The following is a 12,707-nucleotide window of genomic DNA, read 5'->3' as shown; positions in this document are numbered from 1 at the left end:
TGGGGGGCTACTGTCTTCTTTGGAATATTTCTCTAGAGGTGAGCCAGGTCTTATATTTCCCTCTGCTAGCTATTTAGGTCTTAGGCCAGAGCTGGGCATCTAGCTATAAATAGGAAATGCTACCTGGCTATTTCTAGTTGCGCGGCAGGCTTAGTTCATGGTCAGTATAGTTCCATCTTCCGAGAGCTTGTCCCTCTATAGGCTTGCTATGATCTCTGCCTGCAGAGATCACGACACTGCGGCTTACGCCGCTGTCCCCTGACTGCTGCGCCTTCCCCCTGTGTTAAAAGCAGATCTCCCATTTAGTGAGGCCAAAATGGGATATGGGGTTAACTCCCCGCAGAGGGGGCGGGGCTTATCCTCTGCTTCTGGCACCAGGAAGTGCTGATAGCTCATCCGATCCCTGGACCCGGACCTGTGAGGGCAGCCGGCATCATGGACCCGCTGGGAGAAGCGGTGAGGGACGGAATTAGCAGGGAAGGTAGCGCTTGGTTAGCAGCATTGCTGACCGGGAGCGACTCCTTCTCTGCCATGGCGACGGCGGTGCCGCCGGAGGGCCGGCGCTCTCGCAGAGCCACCCGGCCTCCGGCACGGCTGAGCCCGCCATTACATTCAAAGAAGAGCGCGCGCAATTCGCGTGCGCGCTCTTCTTCTGACTCGGGCGCCAGGCGCTTTAGCACGGCGGGAAGCAGCGTCGTACATCAGGTGGGGGAGGTGCAGGGATCGGCGCTGCGTGACACTCACATTAGTTTAGCCCCTGCTGCCCCAGTTACAGTAGGAAGGGGTGCAGGCCTGCAAGTGCCAGCGTTATTACCTGGCACTGCAATCTTACTTGGTAACAGCATGGGGGGAGCCCAGGGAACGTCTGTTTCCTCACAGGATGCAGGTTCTGCAGAAAGGGAGATTGAGGCTCTGCAGGGGGGCATCCCACCACTTTCTAGGGACATGGGGGAAGTTATGGCCAATACTGACAGGGGCAGGGATACGGCAGCCCCAGTGCAGCCAAATGTGGGTTCACATCGCATAATATCAGCGCCCGGACAGCATAGCGTATATTCCCAGTATAGTATAGGGGGAGAGTCACAGTTTCCATCCTACCCGCTCATTTTTTAGTACCCCGTACTCGCAAATACCGGGTGGGCAATTAGCTCCCTCTCAGGCGGTGGTAGCCGAACATCAGAACCCCCCAGCGTCGCTATCGCTGATGGCAACCGGTGTTCGTCCCCCAATTCAGGGGCTGGCACCCTGGCTCTGGATAACAGACAGAGTGCGGGCATCCGCTCCGCGCGCAGATCATCATCGTCATCATCGTCATCCCCCAGAGAGCACCGCAGGAATAGACATAGGAAGCGCGGTCGTTCTGACAGCAAGCGGCGTTCGTATCGATCCAGGTCCAGCCGGCGCAGTAAGCATTCTAGAGCGTCGTGTTGGCGCTCGCCTTCGTCATCAGGCATTTTTTCAAGCAGGTCGCGCAGGCAGGAGTCTTCTCGTCCTAGGTCCAAAACATCGCATGGAGCGTCAAGGTTCGATGACTCCCGTGGCACGGGACACAAGCCGTTCGGAGGTTGGTGCATCAATTGGTGAGTATCCTTTGTTGGGGCTTGGGGGGGGGAGAGAACCAACACCATCTTTGCAGACACAGTAGCCAATGCGGCCACAGGGAATAGGATTTATGTTAACCCCAAAAATACTACAACTGTAAGGATCGTGTAGGCAGCCCCTCCCTCCTCGCCCGAATGTTTATAAGGATAGGCTGTTTTGTGGTGTCCCTCCGTTAGGGGCTCACTAGGACAGCGCCATCAAGGAACAAATCTGTCCTCCTAGGACGTGTTATGGCGGAGAAGCACCCGGCGAGGTGCTCTGAGTTTTTTATATACTTAGTCAGCATCTATAATCCCCACTGTAAGTTCTACGGGCTCTGCAAATATAAGCACGAGTGTTCAGCCCCAAAAAGCTAACCCCCCCAAAAAAAACCCCTCTACAGGTGAGGTTACCGACGCCAGTGAGCGTGGAAAGAATGGGGTCGTGGCTGGACAAATACCCCAATAAGTTGGCTGCGGCGCAACTGCGGTTCGGTTTTTCCTATGGTTTTTCATCCCGTTTAACTGGTCCCTCGAGTCGCAGTCAGCCCCAAATTTACCATCAGCTAGGGAGTTACCCAACGTGTTAGCGGAGAAATTGGGTACGGAAATCGGGTTGGGTCGCTTCCACGGTCCTTTTAAGACACCTCCTTTCCCTAATTTGCGTGTTTCACCCCTAGGCATGGTTCCCAAATAGGAATCAGGCAATTACCGGTTGATTCACCACCTGTTCTACCCCAAGGGTACGTCGGCCAACGACGGCATACTCAGTGAGGACTCAGCCATTACTTATATATCCTGCGATAAAGCGGTGGATTTAGTCAGAAATGCTGGTTCGGGGGCCCTTATGGCCAAGTCAGACATAGAATCCGCTTTCCGTCTACTTCCGGTTCACCCGGATTGCTGCCAATTACTGGGAGCCAAATTTGAGGATTTTTTTTTACTATTACAACGCATGTCTTCCCATGGGTTGCTCAATTTCCTGTTTTTTATGTTGAATTATTCAGCGAATTTTTAGAATGGGTTGCCCGCGAGATCACTCGGCTAACCGCCATTACTCATTACCTTGATCATTTTTGATAGTTGGCCCAGCCGACTCAGACGTCTGTTCCACAGCACTGGCACAATTCAAAGATGCCATGACATACTTTGGGGTCCCATTTTTCCCCGAGAAGACGATAGGGCCAGTATCAGTGATCACATTCCTTGGGTTTGTAATCGACACGGTCGCCATGGAATTTAGATTGCCAAAAAAAAAAAAAAAAAAAAAATCAACAAATCGCTGGACCTCATTAATGGATGCATTTCGGTTGGCAAAGTCACATTGACGCAAATGCAGTCACTTCTTGGCTCACTAAATTTTGCATGCAGGTTCATGCCAGCGGGCAGGATATTTTTCTCGCAGATTGACCTTTGCCACGAGAGGAGTGAAACAACGTCATCACAGATTCAGGATCACGGCCCAGTTACTTTCTGATTTAAACACATGGAAGATGTTTCTCAGCAATTACAATGGTAGGACTTGCTTTCAGGAGACAGAGTGTTCAACCGTTGATATGGGTTTGTTGTTTGCAGCGTCAAGCCACACGGGTTTCAGTGTTCGTTTCAGCTGCCAAATATGCTCCGGCCAATGGCCTGCTTCCTGGATTCCAAGGAGTGTAACGGTGACCCAACCTTGATTGACCTTTTCCCGTTGCGCTTGTCATGGAACTATGGGGCCCACTATTGGCCAACATGCGGATCCGCTTACACCTTGAAACCGTTGGAGGGGCGCATGCCATCAGCTACCTAGCATTTCCTTCATTTTGGTTTTTGTACCTGATCAGATCCATAGTATTAAAATGTTTAATGTTTAATGTTTGGTTTAAATCTAATACATTACCTGATAACAATGAGACTTCCAGAGTTAGTAACTGCGATTTATTCACAGGACCTACGGGATTTGCTTCTTCAGGAGCGTTTGGAGGAGGTGGATTGCCCACATTCGATCTGGGATGTCCTGGGGACCTGATGCCGCTAATACGCTCATCGGTAGCTCCGTCGACCTGGAGAGCCTATGGTAAGGCGTGGGAGGAGTGGTGGTTTTTTAGCAGACGGAAAGCCGGTGAGGTCTTCTGATGATGTTCGGATGCAGGTGACCATGGCATTTCTATCCAAATTGCATGCCAAGGGAGTATCGGGTGCGATAGCGCGCAACCGTGTGTCTGCGTTAGCCTTCCATTTTAAATTGCGAGGATGGTCGGATTTCACAAAACATTTTTTTTTTAGTCAGCCAGCTATTGAAAGGTTGGCTCCGAGTGGATAATGCACTGCGACAATAGGCGTCCTATCTCCTTTGATTTGCTAATTAGCTTGGTTAAATCCGCGGTATCAGTTTGCGATTATAACTATGAAGCTGCACTTACATCAGCGGCTTTCGAACTGGCGTTTTTTTTTGGGGCCATGCGGGTCAGTGAGATCTTTCCCACGGCCCTAAATAAACCGGGTGGACTGAGGCGTGATGACGTATTGATTTGTTACAATCTCAGGATCAGGATATGTAAATCTAAAACTGATCAGGAGGTCTGGGGACGTGGTTCCCGATATTTGCCATCAATAAGGACGTTTGTCCGTGAACGTTAGTCAAGAACTACTTGCAGGTGAGAAAGGATGGTGATCAATTTTTCATGCATGCGAGTGGTCTCCCTCTAGTGTCGGGCCAATTCTTAGCCATATTGAGATGTGCGTTGTCTTCTTTTTGGGTATTCCTGCAGCAGAATTTGGGACTCATTTTTTTCGTATAGGTGCAGCGTCTGAAGCTTCCAGGGCGGGTTTATTTGAATCAGAGATTCAAAGGGTGGGCAGATGGATATCCCGCTGTTTTGCCAGATACAGTGGGGCAAAAAAGTATTTAGTCATTCAGCAATAGTGCAAGTTCCACCACTTAAAAAGATGAGAGGCGTCTGTAATTTACATCATAGGTAGACCTCAACTATGGGAGACAAACTGAGAAAAAAAAATCCAGAAAATCACATTTTCTGTTTTTTTATCATTTTATTTGCATATTATGGTGGAAAATAAGTATTTGGTCAGAAACAAAATTTCATCTCAATACTTTGTAATATATCCTTTGTTGGCAATGACAGAGGTCAAACGTTTTCTGTAAGTCTTCACAAGGTTGCCACACACTGTTGTTGGTATGTTGGCCCATTCCTCCATGCAGATCTCCTCTAGAGCAGTGATGTTTTTGGCTTTTCGCTTGGCAACACGGACTTTCAACTCCTTCCAAAGGTTTTCTATAGGGTTGAGATCTGGAGACTGGCTAGGCCACTCCAGGACCTTGAAATGCTTCTTACGAAGCCACTCCTTCGTTGCCCTGGCGGTGTGCTTTGGATCATTGTCATGTTGAAAGACCCAGCCACGTTTCATCTTCAATGCCCTTGCTGATGGAAGGAGGTTTGCACTCAAAATCTCACGATACATGGCCCCATTCATTCTTTCATGTACCCGGATCAGTCGTCCTGGCCCCTTTGCAGAGAAACAGCCCCAAAGCATGATGTTTCCACCACCATGCTTTACAGTAGGTATGGTGTTGGATGGATGCAACTCAGTATTCTTTTTCCTCCAAACACGACAAGTTGTGTTTCTACCAAACAGTTCCAGTTTGGTTTCATCAGACCATAGGACATTCTCCCAAAACTCCTCTGGATCATCCAAATGCTCTCTAGCAAACTTCAGACGGGCCCGGACATGTACTGGCTTAAGCAGTGGGACACGTCTGGCACTGCAGGATCTGAGTCCATGGTGGCATAGTGTGTTACTTATGGTAGGCCTTGTTACATTGGTCCCAGCTCTCTGCAGTTCATTCACTAGGTCCCCCCGTGTGGTTCTGGGATTTTTGCTCACCGTTCTTGTGATCATTCTGACCCCACGGGGTGGGATTTTGCGTGGAGCCCCAGATCGAGGGAGATTATCAGTGTTCTTGTATGTCTTCCATTTTCTAATTATTGCTCCCACTGTTGATTTCTTCACTCCAAGCTGGTTGGCTATTGCAGATTCAGTCTTCACAGCCTAGTGCAGGGCTACAATTTTGTTTCTGGTGTCCCTTGACAGCTCTTTGGTCTTCACCATAGTGGAGTTTGGAGTCAGACTGTTTGAGGGTGTGCACAGGTGTCTTTTTATACTGATAACAAGTTTAAACAGGTGACATTACTACAGGTAATGAGTGGAGGAAAGAGGAGACTCTTAAAGAAGAAGTTACAGGTCTGTGAGAGCTAGAAATCTTGATTGTTTGTTTCTGACCAAATACTTATTTTCCACCATAAAATGCAAATAAAATGATAAAAAAACAGACAATGTGATTTTCTGGATTTTTTTTTCTCAGTTTGTCTCCCATAGTTGAGGTCTACCTATGATGTAAATTACAGACGCCTCTCATCTTTTTAAGTGGTGGAACTTGCACTATTGCTGACTGACTAAATACTTTTTTCCCCACTGTATATCAAGCCTGACTTAGTGTTATAATTAAAAATAATTTTATTTTTGGTTTTGGTTTTGTTTTGTCTAACAATAATATAGAAGCAGCTCCAGATACAAATCGGAGAAGTTATCGTTAGTGTTTTGGTTATTATATGTTGGCTAATTGTATACTTTACTTTCTAGATGGAGTGCAACCCAGTGTCTGGATAGTGGGTCTCTCATACATCTATTGGGCAGCTCGTCGTGCTGAATTGTACCCAGGAGGGCGATCCTTGGTTTTTGTTGATGTCGATGTGATATGGCGTGGTATGAGAGGTCTGACGTGGTCCCAAGTGCTGCCGGAGGTCGCTCACATTACAAGGGGGTCTTCATCTCCCGCTATTGTGGTTATCCATGCTGGAGGAAATGACCTGGCTTCGTTTCCACTTGCCGAGCTGCTTACGCTTATCAGATCTGATATGGACAAATTCCCGAGTTTTTCCTGCTGATGCGACTAATCTGGTCCGAAGTTATCCCAAAACTGGTGTGGCAGGGTGCCAGGGAATTGGATGCTATGGAGAGATCCAGACGCACTTTGAATCAGAGGATATCGCGCTTCGTGAAATTTAAGAATGGTGTAGTGGTAAGGCACCATCGTCTGGAGGGAGATAATTCCGGTTTTCTTATTTCAGACGGAGTTCATTCGTACGAGGCGGGTTTGGATATCTTCCTCAATGGGCTTCGTGAAGGTGTCGTACAGGCTATGCTTTCGTTTGGGGGGTCGCAGCTCTCTGTATTCGCTCCTCCTTGGCGTAAGGGTGGAGTTTTGTTGGTGGTGAAGATACCTGCCCGGGAGTCCGGAAGGCAGTAAATCTCCCTACACCCAAATTTGTTGGCAGATATTGCCTGAGTTTATAAGCTGCGACCAAATATTTACCCAAAGTTAAAAGATGGAAATTTTATGCCTATATTTCCCAATAAAGTCTTCAATTTTGATAATTTGTTGGTGTCACTTAATGGGAGTAAACGGTTATGGGTCGTAGCAGTCTTTGGGACACTGCGGCTTACGCCGCTGTCCCCTGACTGCTGCGCCTTCCCCCTGTGTTAAAAGCAGATCTCCCATTTAGTGAGTCCAAAATGGGATATGGGGTTAACTCCCCGCAGAGGGGGCGAGGCTTATCCTCTGCTTCTGGCACCAGGAAGTGCTGATAGCTCATCCAATCCCTGGACCCGGACCTGTTTCCCGCCCTCCCTCCCTTTTTGTTATGGTTTTGTTTCAGTTGCAGCTGCGGAAGGGTGGAGTTTTGTTGGTGGTGAAGATACCTGCCCGGGAGTCCGGAAGGCAGTTAATCTCCCTACACCCAAATTTGTTGGCAGATATTGCCTGAGTTTATAAGCTGCGACCAAATATTTACCCAAAGTTAAAAGATGGAAATTTTATGCCTATATTTCCCAATAAAGTCTTCAATTTTGATAATTTGTTGGTGTCACTTAATGGGAGTAAACGGTTATGGGTCGTAGCAGTCCACTGCACACTCACTTCCTGCACTCGGGGAGGTCTTTAGTTCACGGCACACTCACTTCCCACACACGGCGAGGTCTTTAGTTCACTGCACACTCCCTTCCTGCACTCGGGGAGGTCTTTTGTTCACTGCACACTCACTTCCTGCACATGGCGAGGTCCTTAGTTCACTGCACACTCACTTGCTGCACACATCAATGTCTTTAGCTCACTTCACACTCACTTTCCGCAGACGTCGAGGTCTTTAGTTCACTGCAATCTCACTTCCTGCACATGGCGAGGTCTTTAGTTCACTGCACACGCACATGGCTGATGGGGATTTATATATGCTAATAGGGGTTTTCTACATTTGTGTTGACTGTTAAGATTTGATATATTTGGAGCTTTTTTGTCTTTTATGTGAGATATTTATTCTTTGGCTACTTTCACACTAGCGCCGTACGACGCACGACGAATTGCGTCGTTGCGACGTACCGACGCAAGAAGTGAAAGCGCCACACAACGGGGGCAGCGGATGCTGTTTTTCAATGCATCCGCTGCCCCATTGTGATGTGCAGGGAGGCGGGGGCAGAAAAGACGGTCTCGACGCACCAAAAAACGTTACATGCAATGTTTTTTGGTGGCGACGGACCGACGCAACCGTCGCACGACGGTTGCGACGTGTGGCAATGCGTCGTACTGCGTCGCTAATGCAAGTCTATGGAGAAAAAACGCATCCTGCAAGCACTTTTGCAGGATGCGTTTTTTCTACAAAACGACGCATAGCGACAAGCAGTGCACGACGCTAGTGTGAAAGTAGCCTTACTTTCGCAGTCTCCAATAGAAAATGTAGGCATTATATTATACTTTTTGACTACATTATATTTGGTGCCAACCGTATACATTCCATGTTGTCAACATACCCTTACCTACCCTGTACATTTATTCATTGCCATCTACCTGTAAAATTCTAGGCATTACTGTTGCTCCTGAAGTATGTTTCACTTTTGGATTTGAAATGTTTTTTTTTTTACATTTTGTGTGTTTTTTTCTTTTTGTGGTATAGTGTGTACTAGTGCAATAAAATTTGGTTTATATTTATTATATCATATGTGGTGATCACAGCTTTTGCATGCCTGCTTGCTCTTGGATGTGAATTAGGTTCTAATTAGACATACTGCATTTAGATCCCCATGGTTATATTGAGTTGAAAGTATATATTATTCTCTTGTGATGGTGCCCTCCTATGTCTAGTATTACTACCTCTCACTTCCCGCACACGTCAAGGTCTTTAGTTCACTGCACTCTCACTTCCCGCACACGTCAAGGTCTTTAGTTCACTGCACTCTCACTTCCCGCACACGTCAAGGTCTTTAGTTCACTGCACTCTCACATCCCGCACATGGCGAGGTCTTTAGTTCACTGCGCTCTCACGTCCCGCACATGGCGAGGTCTTTAGTTCACTGCACACTCGCTTCCCGCACACGGCAAGGTCTTTAGTTCACTGCGCTCTCACATCCCGCACACGGCGAGGTCTTTATTTCACTGCACTCTCGCTTCCCGCACACGGCGAGGTCTTTAGTTCACTACACTCTCACTTCCCGCACATGGCGAGGTCTTTAGTTCACTGCGCTCTCACATCCCGCACATGGCGAGGTCTTTAGTTCACTGCACACTTGCTTCCCACACACGGCGAGGTCTTTAGTTCACTGCGCTCTCACATCCCGCACATGGCAAGGTCTTTAGTTCACTGCACTCTCACTTTCCGCACATGGCGAGGTCTTTAGTTCACTGCACTCTCACTTCCCACACACTGCGAGGTCTTTAGTTCACTGCACACTCACTTCATGCATACGTCGAGGTCTTTAGTTAACTGTACACTCGCTTCCTGCACACGACGAGGTCTTTAGTTCACTGCGCTCTCACTTCCCGCACACAGCGAGGTCTATAGCTCACTGCGCTCACACTTCCCGCACACGGTGAGGTCTTTATTTCACTGCACACTCACTTCCCGCACACGGTGAGGTCTTTATTTCACTGCACTCTCGCTTCCCGCACACGGCGAGGTCTTTAGTTCACTGCACACTCACTTCCTGCACAAGGTGAGGACTTTTTTCACTGCGCTCTCACTTCCCGCACACGGCGAGGTCTTTAGTTCAGTGAACTCTCACTTTCCCCACAGGGTGAGGTGTTTACTTCACTGCACTCTCACTTCCCGCACAGGGTAAGGTCTTTAGTTCACTGCACTCTCACTTCCCGCACACGGCAAGGTCTTTAGTTCACTGCACTCTCACTTCCCGCACATGGCGAGGTCTTTAGCTCACTGCACTCTCACTTCCCGCACACAGTCAGGTCTTTAGCTCACTGCACTCTCACTTCCCACACACTGCAAAGTCTTTAGTTCACTGCACTCTCACTTCCCGCACACGGTGAGGTCTTTACTTCACTGCGCTCTCACTTCCTGCACACGGTGAGGTCTTTAGCTCACTGCGCTCTCACTTCCCGCACACGGTGAGGTCTTTAGTTCACTGCACTCTCACTTCTCGGACACGGTGAGGTCTTTAGTTCACTGCACACTCACTTCATGCATACGTCGAGGTCTTTAGTTCCCTGCGCTCTCACTTCCCGCACATGGCGAGGTCTTTAGTTCACTGCACTCTAACTTCCCGCACATGGTGAGGTCTTTAGTTCACTGCACTCTCACTTCTCGGACACGGTGAGGTCTTTAGTTCACCGCACACTCACTTCATGCATACGTCGAGGTCTTTAGTTAACTGTACACTCGCTTCCTGCACACGACGAGGTCTTTAGTTCACTGCGCTCTCACTTCCCGCACACAGCGAGGTCTATAGCTCACTGCGCTCACACTTCCCGCACACGGTGAGGTCTTTATTTCACTGCACTCTCGCTTCCCGCACACGGCGAGGTCTTTAGTTCACTGCACACTCACTTCCTGCACAAGGTGAGGACTTTTTTCACTACGCTCTCACTTCCCGCACACGGCGAGGTCTTTAGTTCACTGAACTCTCACTTTCCCCACAGGGTGAGGTGTTTACTTCACTGCACTCTCACTTCCCGCACAGGGTAAGGTCTTTAGTTCACTGCACTCTCACTTCCCGCACACGGCAAGGTCTTTAGTTCACTGCACTCTCACTTCCCGCACACAGCAAGGTCTTTAGCTCACTGCACTCTCACTGCCCGCACACGGTGAGGTCTTTAGCTCACTGCACTCTCACTTCCCGAACACGGTGAGGTCTTTAGCTCACTGCACTCTCACTTCCCGAACACGGTGAGGTCTTTAGCTCACTGCACTCTCACTTCCCGCACACTGCAAAGTCTTTAGTTCACTGCACTCTCACTTCCCGCACACGGTGAGGTCTTTACTTCACTGCGCTCTCACTTCCCGCACACGGTGAGGTCTTTAGCTCACTGCGCTCTCACTTCCCGCACACGGTGAGGTCTTTAGCTCACTGCACTCTCACTTCCCGCATACGGTGAGGTCTTTAGTTCACTGCACACTTTCTCCCCGCACATGGTGAGATCTTTAGTTCACTGCACTCTCGCTTCCCGCACACGGTGAGGTCTTTATTTCACTGCACACTTTCTTCCCGCACACGGTGAGGTCTTTATTTCACTGCACACTTGCTTCCCGCACACGTCAAGGTCTTTCGTTCACTGCACTCTCACTTCCCGCACATGTCAATGTCTTTAGTTTTGGCCTTGGGAGCTTGTTATAGTTTCATATCGTGGTGACTAGTTTCATGAGAGGACCTTTTCCTGTGCACAGTCTCTATTCTATAGACATTGTAGCGTATGTTGTATCTATGTATTTATAGAGTACCAGTAGAATAGTGACTTGTCACCACTTCTACATTTTTCACCAACTCCTGGTTTAGGATGACAAATACTGATGTAAAATGGCAGACAAATACTGAGCGTGTGAACGGGACCTGATTGAGATGGGAATGATTGGTCCATTACACAAAAATTCTGGTTAGAATTTTCTAAACTTTTTGTGCACCTCATAGTTGAAAAAAAAATGCAACGACTTTTGTCATCTTTATGCCAGTTCCAGTTATTTTTTCTAAAATGAGCAGAATTTTCCTTGGAAAGAGGCTCGACTGAGAGCTGCCGACAAAGTCATCGTCACTTGTGCAGCGAAAGTGGCGCATATGCGCAGAAGTGTCCCTGTCACTGATGCGTGCATTTCTTGCAGCGGCGCATGCCTCTTGATGCAGTTGGTGAATGTTATTCTGGCGACAATGGAGTTTTACAAAACGCCAATATTGATAAATTGGTGAAAGTCCTTAGACTGCTGCTCTTGTGTCTCGTAGTCACTCCTCTTAAAGTCGTCGGTCCTTATGACCGGTGCCGTTTAGTGCTCCACTGTCTTCTCCATCTGCCTGGTTCTTGATGTCATTTTTCGCCTCTGTGTCCGGTGGTCTGTCAGCTCCGTGCAGCGCCGTGGCTCAGCTGGAAGTTGCTAATTGTCTGTGAGACCTCTGGCACCTCGGAGCTGTGATAATGATGTCAGGCTGCGGAGATGTGCAGTTATGCGAGTGCCGCTCGCGCATTGCCAGGCCGCGGTCACCTGGGAGATGATATTTTTAGTTTGCTCTATAATATGCAAATTGCAGGATCAGGTTCATGTGGCTGTTGTGAGCCCCCGAATCTGGATCACAGGTGTTCATTCTCCACGCAGTGCAGCCGCTGCCATGTTACCTTGATGGAAACGGCTGGATTATCACATAAACACAGGGATGCCAGATGATTGGAAGTTCTGGACTACAGTATTAGGTGTCAGATTATGGAATTTCACTGATTTTGTCACATATCTTGCCCAATAATTAACGGTCGCGGACATCGCTGCAGTATTTTTGCTACACTGCTTTTATTATCTGACATATAACATTCCTGCAATTGGTTCTAATGAAAATTAAGTGCAGAATTACAGATAAAATTAATTTCACATTAGACATAAAATGCACGAAAAACATGTAATGAAGGAATAACAGGGACGTCTCCGAGTCCTGAAATGGATACTACTGGTGACTATAAAAAGAAGCAGCTCTATATTGACCTCTATCACAAACACTCTCTGTTCTCAAGATTTGTGAATCTCTAGTTTCTTCTCTTTGCCTTGGTTACCGACCACCGCTGCAGTGTAAGTGGCTAGTTACCAGGGTGAG

The 12,707-nt window shown here is 48.1% G+C and overlaps 1 long non-coding RNA gene across 1 annotated transcript; it reads left to right on the top strand.

Annotated features, from left to right (window-relative positions):
- The first annotated feature begins 408 nt into the window (after positions 1-408).
- Positions 409-3,653, top strand: LOC143809526 (uncharacterized). The gene is made up of 3 exons (XR_013222319.1): positions 409-456; positions 1,467-1,580; positions 3,511-3,653. It is a non-coding gene; the product is annotated as an uncharacterized LOC143809526 (long non-coding RNA).
- Positions 3,654-12,707: the final 9,054 nt, after the last annotated feature.

The sequence above is a fragment of the Ranitomeya variabilis genome, chromosome 2 (assembly GCF_051348905.1).
Source record: "Ranitomeya variabilis isolate aRanVar5 chromosome 2, aRanVar5.hap1, whole genome shotgun sequence".
Lineage (NCBI taxonomy): Eukaryota > Metazoa > Chordata > Amphibia > Anura > Dendrobatidae > Ranitomeya > Ranitomeya variabilis.
Note: the sequence above shows the minus strand (reverse complement) of the source record. Positions and strands in the feature narration are given on the sequence as shown.